Source organism: Calliopsis andreniformis, unplaced genomic scaffold (assembly GCF_051401765.1).
Source record: "Calliopsis andreniformis isolate RMS-2024a unplaced genomic scaffold, iyCalAndr_principal scaffold0014, whole genome shotgun sequence".
NCBI classification, from domain to species: Eukaryota; Metazoa; Arthropoda; class Insecta; order Hymenoptera; family Andrenidae; genus Calliopsis; species Calliopsis andreniformis.
Genome location: NW_027480427.1, coordinates 6,997,688 through 7,010,091, shown reverse-complemented (window position 1 = coordinate 7,010,091; position 12,404 = coordinate 6,997,688).

Below are 12,404 nucleotides of genomic sequence, written 5' to 3'. Positions count from 1 at the left end.
GCCCTAGAGTGAAGCCTACGTTGCCCGGAACGTAGAAATGCCCATTACTTTCACACTGGTTGAAATTATTAGTTTTATACTATGGAAAAACTGTTCTATTTATTTTGTATTTTATACTTCGGGCGTTGACTTCTAAGGCCCTAACTATTCCATCTGGTGGAACAACGACCTAGGGTGAAGCCGAGGTTGCCCGGAACGTAGAAATGACCATAACTTTCACACCGGTAGCAATTATACGTTTTATACAATGGAAAAACTGTACTCTTTATTTTGTATTTTATGCTTCGGGCGTTGACTTCTAAGGCCCTAGCTATTCGATCTGGTGGAGCAACGTCCTAGAGTGAAGGCTAGGTTGCCCGGAACGTAGAAATGACCATCACTTTCAAACTGGTTGCAATTAATCCTTTTATACGATGGAAAAACTGTTGTATTTTTATTGCATTTTATGCTTCGGGCATTAACTTCTAAGGCCCTAACTATTCAATCTGTAAGAGCAACGCCCTAGGGTGTAGCCTAGGTTGCCCGTAAAGTAGAAATGACCCTAGCTTTCATACTGCTTGCAATTATTCGTTTTGTATGATGGAAAAACTGTTGTATTTATATTGTATTTTATGCTTCCGGGGTTCACATCTTAGGCCCTAACTATTCGATCTGGTGGTGTAACGCCCTATGGTGATGCCTAGGTTGACCGGAACGTAGAAATGACCATAATTTTCACACCGGTAGCAATTATTCGTTTTACACGATGGAAAAACTGTTCTATTTATTTTGTATTTTATGCATCGGGCGTTGACTTGTAAGGCCCTAACTATTCACTCTGCTGGAGCAACGCCCTAGGGTGAAGCCTAGGTTGCCCGGAAAGTAGAAATGACGTTAACTTTCACACTGGTTGCTATTATTCGTTCGATACGATGGAAAAACTGTTATATTTATATTGTATTTTATGCTTCGGGCGTTGACTTCTAAGGCCCTAGCTGTTTGATCTGGTGGAGCAGCGCCCTAGAGTGAAGCCCAGGTTGTCCGAACGTAGAAATGACCATAACTTTCACACTGGTTGCTATTATTCGTTTTATACAATGGAAAAACTGTTCTATTTATTTTGTATTTTATGCTTCGGTCGTTGACTGCTAAGGCCCTAACTGTTTGATCTGGTGCAGCAACGCCCTAGAGTGAAGCCTAGGTTGCCCGGAACGTAGAAGTGACCATAACTTTCACACTGGTTGCTATTATTCGTTCTATACGATGGAAAAACTGTTACCTTTATATTGTATCTTATGCTTCTGACGTTGACTTCTTAGGCCCTAAAAATTCGATCTGGTGGAACAACGCCCTAGAGAGAAGATTAGGTTGCCTTGAACGTCCAAATGACCATCACTTTCACACGGGTTGCAATTATTCCTGTTATAGGACGGAAAGACTGTTGTATTTTTATTGTATTTTATGCTTCAGGCATTGACTTCTGAGGCCGTTGCTATTCGATGTAGTGGAAGAACGCCATAGAGTGAAGCCTAGGTTGCCCCGAACGTAGAAATGACCAAAACTTTCATACTGGTTGCAATTATTCGTTTTATACGTTGGAAAAACTGTTGTATTGATATTGTATTTTATGCTTCTGGCGTTGACTTCTAAGGGACTAACTATTCGATCTGGTGGAGCAACGCCCTAGAGTGAAGCCTAGGTTGCCCGTAACGTAGAAATGACCATCACTTTCAAACTGGTTGCAATTATTCCTGATATACGATGGAAAAACTCTTGTATATTTATTGTATTTTATGCTTCTGGCGTTGACTTCTAAGGCCGTAGCTACTCGATGTGGTGGAGCAACGCCCTAGAGTGAAGCCTAGGTTGTCCGGAACGTAGAAATGCCCATTACTTTCACACTGGTTGAAATTATTAGTTTTATACGATGGAAAAACTGTTCTATTTATTTTGTATTTTATACTTCGGGCGTTGACTTCTAAGGCCCTAACTATTCCATCTGGTGGAACAACGACCTAGGGTGAAGCCTAGGTTGCCCGGAACGTAGAAATGACCATAACTTTCACACCGGTAGCAATTATACGTTTTATACAATGGAAAAACTGTACTATTTATTTTGTATTTTATGCTTCGGGCGTTGACTTCTAAGGCCCAAGCTATTCGATCTGGTGGAGCAACGCCCTAGAGTGAAGGCTAGGTTGCCCGGAACGTAGAAATAGAAATAACTTTCACACCGGTAGCAATTATTCGTTTTATACGATGGAAAAACAGTTCTATTTATTTTGTATTTTATGCTTCGGCCGTTGACTTCTAAGGCACTAACTATTCGATCTGTTGAAGCAACGCCCTAGGGTGAAGCCTAGGTTGCTCGGAACGTAGAAATGACGATAACTTTCACACTGGCTGCTATTATTCGTTTTATACGATGGAAAAACTGTTATATTTATATTGTATTTTATGCTTCTGGCGCTGACTTCTTAGGCCCTAACTATTCGATCTGGTGGAACAACGCCGTAGAGTGTAGCCCAGGTTGCCCGGAACGAATAAATGACCATAACTTTCACACTGGCTGCTATTATTCGTTTTATACAATGGAAAAACTGTTCTATTTATTTTGTATTTTATGCTTCGGTCGTTGACTTCTGAGGCACTAACTATTCGATCTCTTGGAGCAACGCCCTAGGGTGAAGCCTAGGTTGCCCGGAACGTAGAAATGACCATAACTTTCACACTGGCTGCTATTATTCGTTTTATACGATGGAAGAACTGTTATATTTATATTGTATTTTATGCTTCTGGCGCTGACTTCTTAGGCCCTAACTATTCGATCTGGTGGAACAACGCCCTAGGGTGAAGCCTAGGTTGCCCGGAACGTAGAAATGACCATCACTTTCAAACTGGTTGCAATTAATCCTTTTATACGATGGAAAAACTGTTGCATTTTTATTGCATTTTATGCGTCGGGGGTTGACTTCTTATGCCCTAACTACTCCATCTGGCGGAACAACGCCCTAGGGTGAAGCCTAGGTTGCCCGGAACGTAGAAATGACCATCACTTTCAAACTGGTTGCAATTAATCCTTTTATACGATGGAAAAACTGTTGCATTTTTATTGCATTTTATGCGTCGGGCGTTGATTTCTAAGGCCCTAACTATTCAATCTGTTGGAGCGACGCCCTAGGGTGAAGCCTAGGTTGCCCGGAACTTAGAAATGACCTTAACTTTCACACTGATTGCTATTATTCGTTTTATACGATGGAAAAACTGTTATATTTATATTGTATTTTATGCTTCTGGCGGTGCCTTCTTAGGCCCTAAGTGTTCGATCTGTTGGAACAACGCCCTAGAGTGAAGCCTACGTTGCCCGGAACGTAGAAATGACCATCACTTTCACACTGGTTGCAATTATTCCTGATATACGATGGAAAAACTCTTGTATATTTATTGTATTTTATGCTTCTGGCGTTGACTTCTAAGGCCGTAGCTATTCGATGTGGTGGAGCAACGCCCTAGAGTGAAGCCTAGGTTGTCCGGAATGTAGAAATGCCCATTACTTTCACACTGGTTGAAATTATTAGTTTTATACTATGGAAAAACTGTTCTATTTATTTTGTATTTTATACTTCGGGCGTTGACTTCTAAGGCCCTAACTATTCCATCTGGTGGAACAACGACCTAGGGTGAAGCCGAGGTTGCCCGGAACGTAGAAATGACCATAACTTTCACACCGGTAGCAATTATACGTTTTATACAATGGAAAAACTGTACTCTTTATTTTGTATTTTATGCTTCGGGCGTTGACTTCTAAGGCCCTAGCTATTCGATCTGGTGGAGTAACGTCCTAGAGTGAAGGCTAGGTTGCCCGGAACGTAGAAATGACCATCACTTTCAAACTGGTTGCAATTAATCCTTTCATACGATGGAAAAACTGTTGTATTTTTATTGCATTTTATGCTTCGGGCATTAACTTCTAAGGCCCTAACTATTCAATCTGTAAGAGCAACGCCCTAGGGTGTAGCCTAGGTTGCCCGTAAAGTAGAAATGACCCTAGCTTTCATACTGGTTGCAATTATTCGTTTTGTATGATGGAAAAACTGTTGTATTTATATTGTATTTTATGCTTCCGGGGTTCACATCTTAGGCCCTAACTATTCGATCTGGTGGAGTAACGCCCTATGGTGATGCCTAGGTTGACCGGAACGTAGAAATGCCCATTACTTTCTCACTGGTTGAAATTATTAGTTTTATACGATGGAAAAACTGTTCTATTTATTTTGTATTTTATACTTCGGGCGTTGACTTCTAAGGCCCTAACTATTCCATCTGGTGGAACAACGACCTAGGGTGAAGGCTAGGTTGCCCGGAACGTAGAAATGACCATAACTTTCACACCGGTAGCAATTACTCGTTTTATACGATGGAAAAACAGTTCTATTTATTTTGTATTTTATGCTTCGGCCGTTGACTTCTAAGGCACTAACTATTCGATCTGTTGAAGCAACGCCCTAGGGTGAAGCCTAGGTTGCCCGGAACGTAGAAATGACCATAACTTTCACACTGGCTGCTATTATTCGTTTTATACGATGGAAAAACTGTTATATTTATATTGTATTTTATGCTTCTGGCGCTGACTTCTTAGGCCCTAACTATTCGATCTGTTGGAGCAACGCCCTAGGGTTAAGCCTAGGTTGCCCGGAACGTAGAAATGACGATAACTTTCACACTGGCTGCTATTATTCGTTTTATACGATGGAAAAACTGTTATATTTATATTGTATTTTATGCTTCTGGCGCTGACTTCTTAGGCCCTAACTATTCGATCTGGTGGAACAACGCCGTAGAGTGTAGCCCAGGTTGCCCGGAACGTAGAAATGACCATCACTTTCACACTGGTTGCTATTATACGTTTTATACGATGGAAAAGCTGTTGCATTTTTATTGCATTTTATGCGTCGGGCGTTGACTTCTTATGCCCTAACTACTCCATCTGGCGGAACAACGCCCTAGGGTGAAGCCTAGGTTGCCCGGAACGTAGAAATGACCATCACTTTCAAACTGGTTGCAATTAATCCTTTTATACGATGGAAAAACTGTTGTGTTTTTATTGCATTTTATGCTTCGGGCATTGACTTCTAAGGCCCTAACTATTCAATCTGTTGGAGCAACGCCCTAGGGTGTAGCCTAGGTTGCCCGGAAAGTAGAAATGACCACAACTTTCATACTGGTTGCAATTACTCGTTTTATATGATAGAAAAACTGTTGTATTTATATTTTATTTTATGCTTCTGGCGTTCACTTCTTAGGCCCTAACTATTCGATCTGGTGGAACAACGCCCTGGGGTGAAGCCTAGGTTGCCGGAACGTAGAAATGACCATAACTTTCACACTGGTTACTATTATTCGTTTTATACGATGGAAAAACTGTTCTATTTATTTTGTATTTTATGCTTCGGGCGTTGACTTCTAAGGCACTAACTATTCGATCTGTTGAAGCAACGCCCTAGGGTGAAGCCTAGGTTGCTCGGAACGTAGAAATGACGATAACTTTCACACTGGCTGCTATTATTCGTTTTATACGATGGAAAAACTGTTATATTTATATTGTATTTTATGCTTCTGGCGCTGACTTCTTAGGCCCTAACTATTCGATCTGGTGGAACAACGCCGTAGAGTGTAGCCCAGGTTGCCCGGAACGAATAAATGACCATAACTTTCACACTGGCTGCTATTATTCGTTTTATACAATGGAAAAACTGTTCTATTTATTTTGTATTTTATGCTTCGGTCGTTGACTTCTGAGGCACTAACTATTCGATCTCTTGGAGCAACGCCCTAGGGTGAAGCCTAGGTTGCCCGGAACGTAGAAATGACCATAACTTTCACACTGGCTGCTATTATTCGTTTTATACGATGGAAGAACTGTTATATTTATATTGTATTTTATGCTTCTGGCGCTGACTTCTTAGGCCCTAACTATTCGATCTGGTGGAACAACGCCCTAGGGTGAAGCCTAGGTTGCCCGGAACGTAGAAATGACCATCACTTTCAAACTGGTTGCAATTAATCCTTTTATACGATGGAAAAACTGTTGCATTTTTATTGCATTTTATGCGTCGGGGGTTGACTTCTTATGCCCTAACTACTCCATCTGGCGGAACAACGCCCTAGGGTGAAGCCTAGGTTGCCCGGAACGTAGAAATGACCATCACTTTCAAACTGGTTGCAATTAATCCTTTTATACGATGGAAAAACTGTTGCATTTTTATTGCATTTTATGCGTCGGGCGTTGATTTCTAAGGCCCTAACTATTCAATCTGTTGGAGCGACGCCCTAGGGTGAAGCCTAGGTTGCCCGGAACTTAGAAATGACCTTAACTTTCACACTGATTGCTATTATTCGTTTTATACGATGGAAAAACTGTTATATTTATATTGTATTTTATGCTTCTGGCGGTGCCTTCTTAGGCCCTAAGTGTTCGATCTGTTGGAACAACGCCCTAGAGTGAAGCCTACGTTGCCCGGAACGTAGAAATGACCATCACTTTCACACTGGTTGCAATTATTCCTGATATACGATGGAAAAACTCTTGTATATTTATTGTATTTTATGCTTCTGGCGTTGACTTCTAAGGCCGTAGCTATTCGATGTGGTGGAGCAACGCCCTAGAGTGAAGCCTAGGTTGTCCGGAATGTAGAAATGCCCATTACTTTCACACTGGTTGAAATTATTAGTTTTATACTATGGAAAAACTGTTCTATTTATTTTGTATTTTATACTTCGGGCGTTGACTTCTAAGGCCCTAACTATTCCATCTGGTGGAACAACGACCTAGGGTGAAGCCGAGGTTGCCCGGAACGTAGAAATGACCATAACTTTCACACCGGTAGCAATTATACGTTTTATACAATGGAAAAACTGTACTCTTTATTTTGTATTTTATGCTTCGGGCGTTGACTTCTAAGGCCCTAGCTATTCGATCTGGTGGAGTAACGTCCTAGAGTGAAGGCTAGGTTGCCCGGAACGTAGAAATGACCATCACTTTCAAACTGGTTGCAATTAATCCTTTCATACGATGGAAAAACTGTTGTATTTTTATTGCATTTTATGCTTCGGGCATTAACTTCTAAGGCCCTAACTATTCAATCTGTAAGAGCAACGCCCTAGGGTGTAGCCTAGGTTGCCCGTAAAGTAGAAATGACCCTAGCTTTCATACTGGTTGCAATTATTCGTTTTGTATGATGGAAAAACTGTTGTATTTATATTGTATTTTATGCTTCCGGGGTTCACATCTTAGGCCCTAACTATTCGATCTGGTGGAGTAACGCCCTATGGTGATGCCTAGGTTGACCGGAACGTAGAAATGCCCATTACTTTCTCACTGGTTGAAATTATTAGTTTTATACGATGGAAAAACTGTTCTATTTATTTTGTATTTTATACTTCGGGCGTTGACTTCTAAGGCCCTAACTATTCCATCTGGTGGAACAACGACCTAGGGTGAAGGCTAGGTTGCCCGGAACGTAGAAATGACCATAACTTTCACACCGGTAGCAATTACTCGTTTTATACGATGGAAAAACAGTTCTATTTATTTTGTATTTTATGCTTCGGCCGTTGACTTCTAAGGCACTAACTATTCGATCTGTTGAAGCAACGCCCTAGGGTGAAGCCTAGGTTGCCCGGAACGTAGAAATGACCATAACTTTCACACTGGCTGCTATTATTCGTTTTATACGATGGAAAAACTGTTATATTTATATTGTATTTTATGCTTCTGGCGCTGACTTCTTAGGCCCTAACTATTCGATCTGTTGGAGCAACGCCCTAGGGTTAAGCCTAGGTTGCCCGGAACGTAGAAATGACGATAACTTTCACACTGGCTGCTATTATTCGTTTTATACGATGGAAAAACTGTTATATTTATATTGTATTTTATGCTTCTGGCGCTGACTTCTTAGGCCCTAACTATTCGATCTGGTGGAACAACGCCGTAGAGTGTAGCCCAGGTTGCCCGGAACGTAGAAATGACCATCACTTTCACACTGGTTGCTATTATACGTTTTATACGATGGAAAAGCTGTTGCATTTTTATTGCATTTTATGCGTCGGGCGTTGACTTCTTATGCCCTAACTACTCCATCTGGCGGAACAACGCCCTAGGGTGAAGCCTAGGTTGCCCGGAACGTAGAAATGACCATCACTTTCAAACTGGTTGCAATTAATCCTTTTATACGATGGAAAAACTGTTGTGTTTTTATTGCATTTTATGCTTCGGGCATTGACTTCTAAGGCCCTAACTATTCAATCTGTTGGAGCAACGCCCTAGGGTGTAGCCTAGGTTGCCCGGAAAGTAGAAATGACCACAACTTTCATACTGGTTGCAATTACTCGTTTTATATGATAGAAAAACTGTTGTATTTATATTTTATTTTATGCTTCTGGCGTTCACTTCTTAGGCCCTAACTATTCGATCTGGTGGAACAACGCCCTGGGGTGAAGCCTAGGTTGCCGGAACGTAGAAATGACCATAACTTTCACACTGGTTACTATTATTCGTTTTATACGATGGAAAAACTGTTCTATTTATTTTGTATTTTATGCTTCGGGCGTTGACTTCTAAGGAACTAACTGTTTGATCTGGTGGAGTAACGCCCTATGGTGAAGCCTAGGTTGACCGGAACGTAGAAATGACCATAATTTTCACACCGGTAGCAATTATTCGTTTTACACGATGGAAAAACTGTTCTATTTATTTTGTATTTTATGTATCGGGCGTTGACTTCTAAGGCCCTAACTATTCAATCTGTTGGAGCAACGACCTAGGGTGAAGCCTAGGTTGCCTGGAACGTACAAATGACCATCTCTTTCACACGGGTTGCAATTATTCCTGTTATAGGACGGAAAGACTGTTGTATTTTTATTGTATTTTATGCTTCAGGCGTTGACTTCTGAGGCCGTTGCTATTCGATGTAGTGGAAGAACGCCATAGAGTGAAGCCTAGGTTGCCCGAAACGTAGAAATGACCATAACTTTCATACTGGTTGCAATTATTCGTTTTATACGTTGGAAAAACTGTTGTATTTATATTGTATTTTATGCTTCTGGCGTTGACTTCTGAGGCACTAACTATTCCATCTGGTGGAGCAACGCCCTAGAGTGAAGCCTAGGTTGCCCGGAACGTAGAAATGACCATAACTTTCACACTGGATGCTATTATTCGTTCTATACGATGGAAAAACTGTTATATTTACATTGTATCTTATGCTTCTGGCGTTGACTTCTTAGGCCCTAACAATTCGATCTGGTGGAACAACGCCCTAGAGTGAAGCCTAGGTTGCCTGGAACGTACAAATGACCATCACTTCCACGAGGGTTGCAATTATTCCTGTTATAGGATTGAAAGACTGTTGTATTTTTATTGTATTTTATGCTTCAGGCGTTGACTTCTGAGGCCGTAGCTATTCGATGTGGTGGAAGAACGCCATAGAGTGAAGCCTAGGTTGCCTGGAACGTACAAATGACCATAACATTCACACTGGTTGAAATTATTCGTTTTATACGATGGAAAAGCTGTTATATTTATAATGTATTTTATGCTTCTGGCGTTGATTTCTTAGGCCCTAACTATTCAATCTGGTGGAACAACGCCCTAGAGTGAGGCCTAGGTTGCCCGGAACGTAGAAATGACCATCACTTCCATACAGGTAGCAATTATTCGTTTTATACGATGGAAAAACTGTTGCGTTTATATTGTATTTTATGCTTCTGGCGTTGACTTCTAAGGCACTAACTATTCGATCTGGTGGAGCAACGCCCTAGAGTAAAGCCTAGGTTGCCCGGAACGTAGAAGTGACCATCACTTTCAAACTGTTTGCAATTAATCCGTTTATACGATGGAAAAACTGATGTATTTTCATTGCATTTTATGCTTCCGGCGTTGACTTCTAAGGCTCTAACTATTCAATCTGTTGGAGCAACGCCCTAGCGTGAAGCCTAGGTTGTCCGGAACGTAGCAAGTACCATCACTTTCAAACTGGTTGCAAATACTCCTGTTATATGATGGAAAAACTGTTGTATTTTTGTTGCATTTTATCCTTCGGGCATTGACTTCTAAGGTCCTAACTATTCAAACTGCTGGAGCAACGGCCTATTGTGTAGCCTAGGTTGCCCGGAAAGTAGAAACGACCATAACTTTCATACTGGTTGCAATTATTCGTTTTATATGATGGAAAAACTGTTGTATTTATATTGCATTTTATGCTGCTGGCGTTCACTTCTTAGGCCCTAACTATTCGATCTGGTGGCACAACGCCCTGTGGTGAAGCCTAGGTTGCCCAGAACGTAGAAATGCCCATAACTTTCACACTGGTTGCTATTATACGTTTTATACGATGGAAAAGCTGTATTTATACCGTATTTTATGCTTCTGGCGTTGACTTCTTATGCCCTAACTATTCCATCTGGTGGAACAACGCCCTATGGTGAAGCCTAGGTTGCCCGGAACGTAGAAATGACCATCACTTTCAAACTGGTTGCAATTAATCCTTTTATACGATGGAAAAACTGTTGCATTTTTATTGCATTTTATGCGTCGGGCGTTGACTTCTAAGGCCCTAACTATTCAATCTGTTGGAGCGACGCCCTAGGGTGAAGCCTAGGTTGCCCGAAACTTAGAAATGACCATAACTTTCACACTGATTGCTATTATTCGTTTTATACAATGGAAAAACTGTTATATCTATATTGTATTTTATGCTTCTGGCGGTGCCTTCTTAGGCCCTAAGTGTTCGATCTGTTGGAATAACGCCCTAGAGTGAAGCCTACGTTGCCCGGAACGTAGAAATGACCATCACTTTCACACTGGTTGCAATTATTCCTGAAATACGATGGAAAAACTCTTGTATATTTATTGTATTTTATGCTTCTGGCGTTGACTTCTAAGGCCGTAGCTATTCGATGTGGTGGAGCAACGCCCTAGAGTGAAGCCTAGGTTGTCCGGAACGTAGAAATGCCTATTACTTTCACACTGGTTGAAATTATTAGTTTTATACGATGGAAAATCTGTACTATTTATTTTGTATTTTATACTTCGGGCGTTGACTTCTAAGGCCCTAACTATTCCATCTGGTGGAACAAGGACCTAGGGTGAAGCCTAGGTTGCCCGGAACGTAGAAATGACCATAACTTTCACACCGGTAGCAATTATACGTTTTATACAATGGAAAAACTGTACTCTTTATTTTGTATTTTATGCGTCGGGCGTTGACTTCTAAGGCCCTAACTATTCGATCTATTGGAGCAACGCCCTAGGGTTAAGCCTAGGTTGCCCAGAACGTAGAAATGACCATAACTTTCACACTGGCTGCTATTATTCGTTTTATACGATGGAAAAACTGTAATATTTATATTGTATTTTATGCTTCTGGCGCTGACTTCTTAGGCCCTAACTATTCGATCTGGTGGAACAACGCCGTAGAGTGTAGCCCAGGTTGCCCGGAACGTAGAAATGACCATCACTTTCACACTGGTTGCTATTATACGTTTTATACGATGGAAAAGCTGTTGTATTTATACCGTATTTTATGCTTCTGGCGTTGACTTCTTATGCCCTAACTATTCCATCTGGTTGAACAACGCCGTAGGGTGAAGCCTAGGTTGCCCGGAACGTAGAAATGACCATCACTTTCAAACTGGTTGCAATTAATCCTTTTATACGATGGAAAAACTGCTGCATTTTTATTGCATTTTATGCGTCGGGGGTTGACTTCTTATGCCCTAACTACTCCATCTGGCGGAACAACGCCCTAGGGTGAAGCCTAGGTTGCCCGGAACGTAGAAATGACCATCACTTTCAAACTGGTTGCAATTAATACTTTTATACGATGGAAAAACTGTTGCATTTTTATTGCATTTTATGCGTCGGGCGTTGACTTCTAAGGCCCTAACTATTCAATCTGTTGGATCGACGCCCTAGGGTGAAGCCTAGGTTGCCCGGAACTTAGAAATGACCATAACTTTCACACTGATTGCTATTATTCGTTTTATACGATGGAAAAACTGTTATATTTATATTGTATTTTATGCTTCTGGCGGTGCCTTCTTAGGCCCTAAGTGTTCGATCTGATGGAACAACGCCCTAGAGTGAAGCCTACGTTGCCCGGAACGTCGAAATGACCATCACTTTCACACTGGTTGCAATTATTCCTGATATACGATGGAAAAACTCTTGTATATTTATTGTATTTTATGCTTCTGGCGTTGACTTCTAAGGCCGTAGCTATTCGATGTGGTGGAGCAACGCCCTAGAGTGAAGCCTAGGTTGTCCGGAACGTAGAATTGCCCATTACTTTCACACTGGTTGAAATTATTAGTTTTATACGATGGAAAAACTGTTCTATTTATTTTGTATTTTATACTTCGGGCGT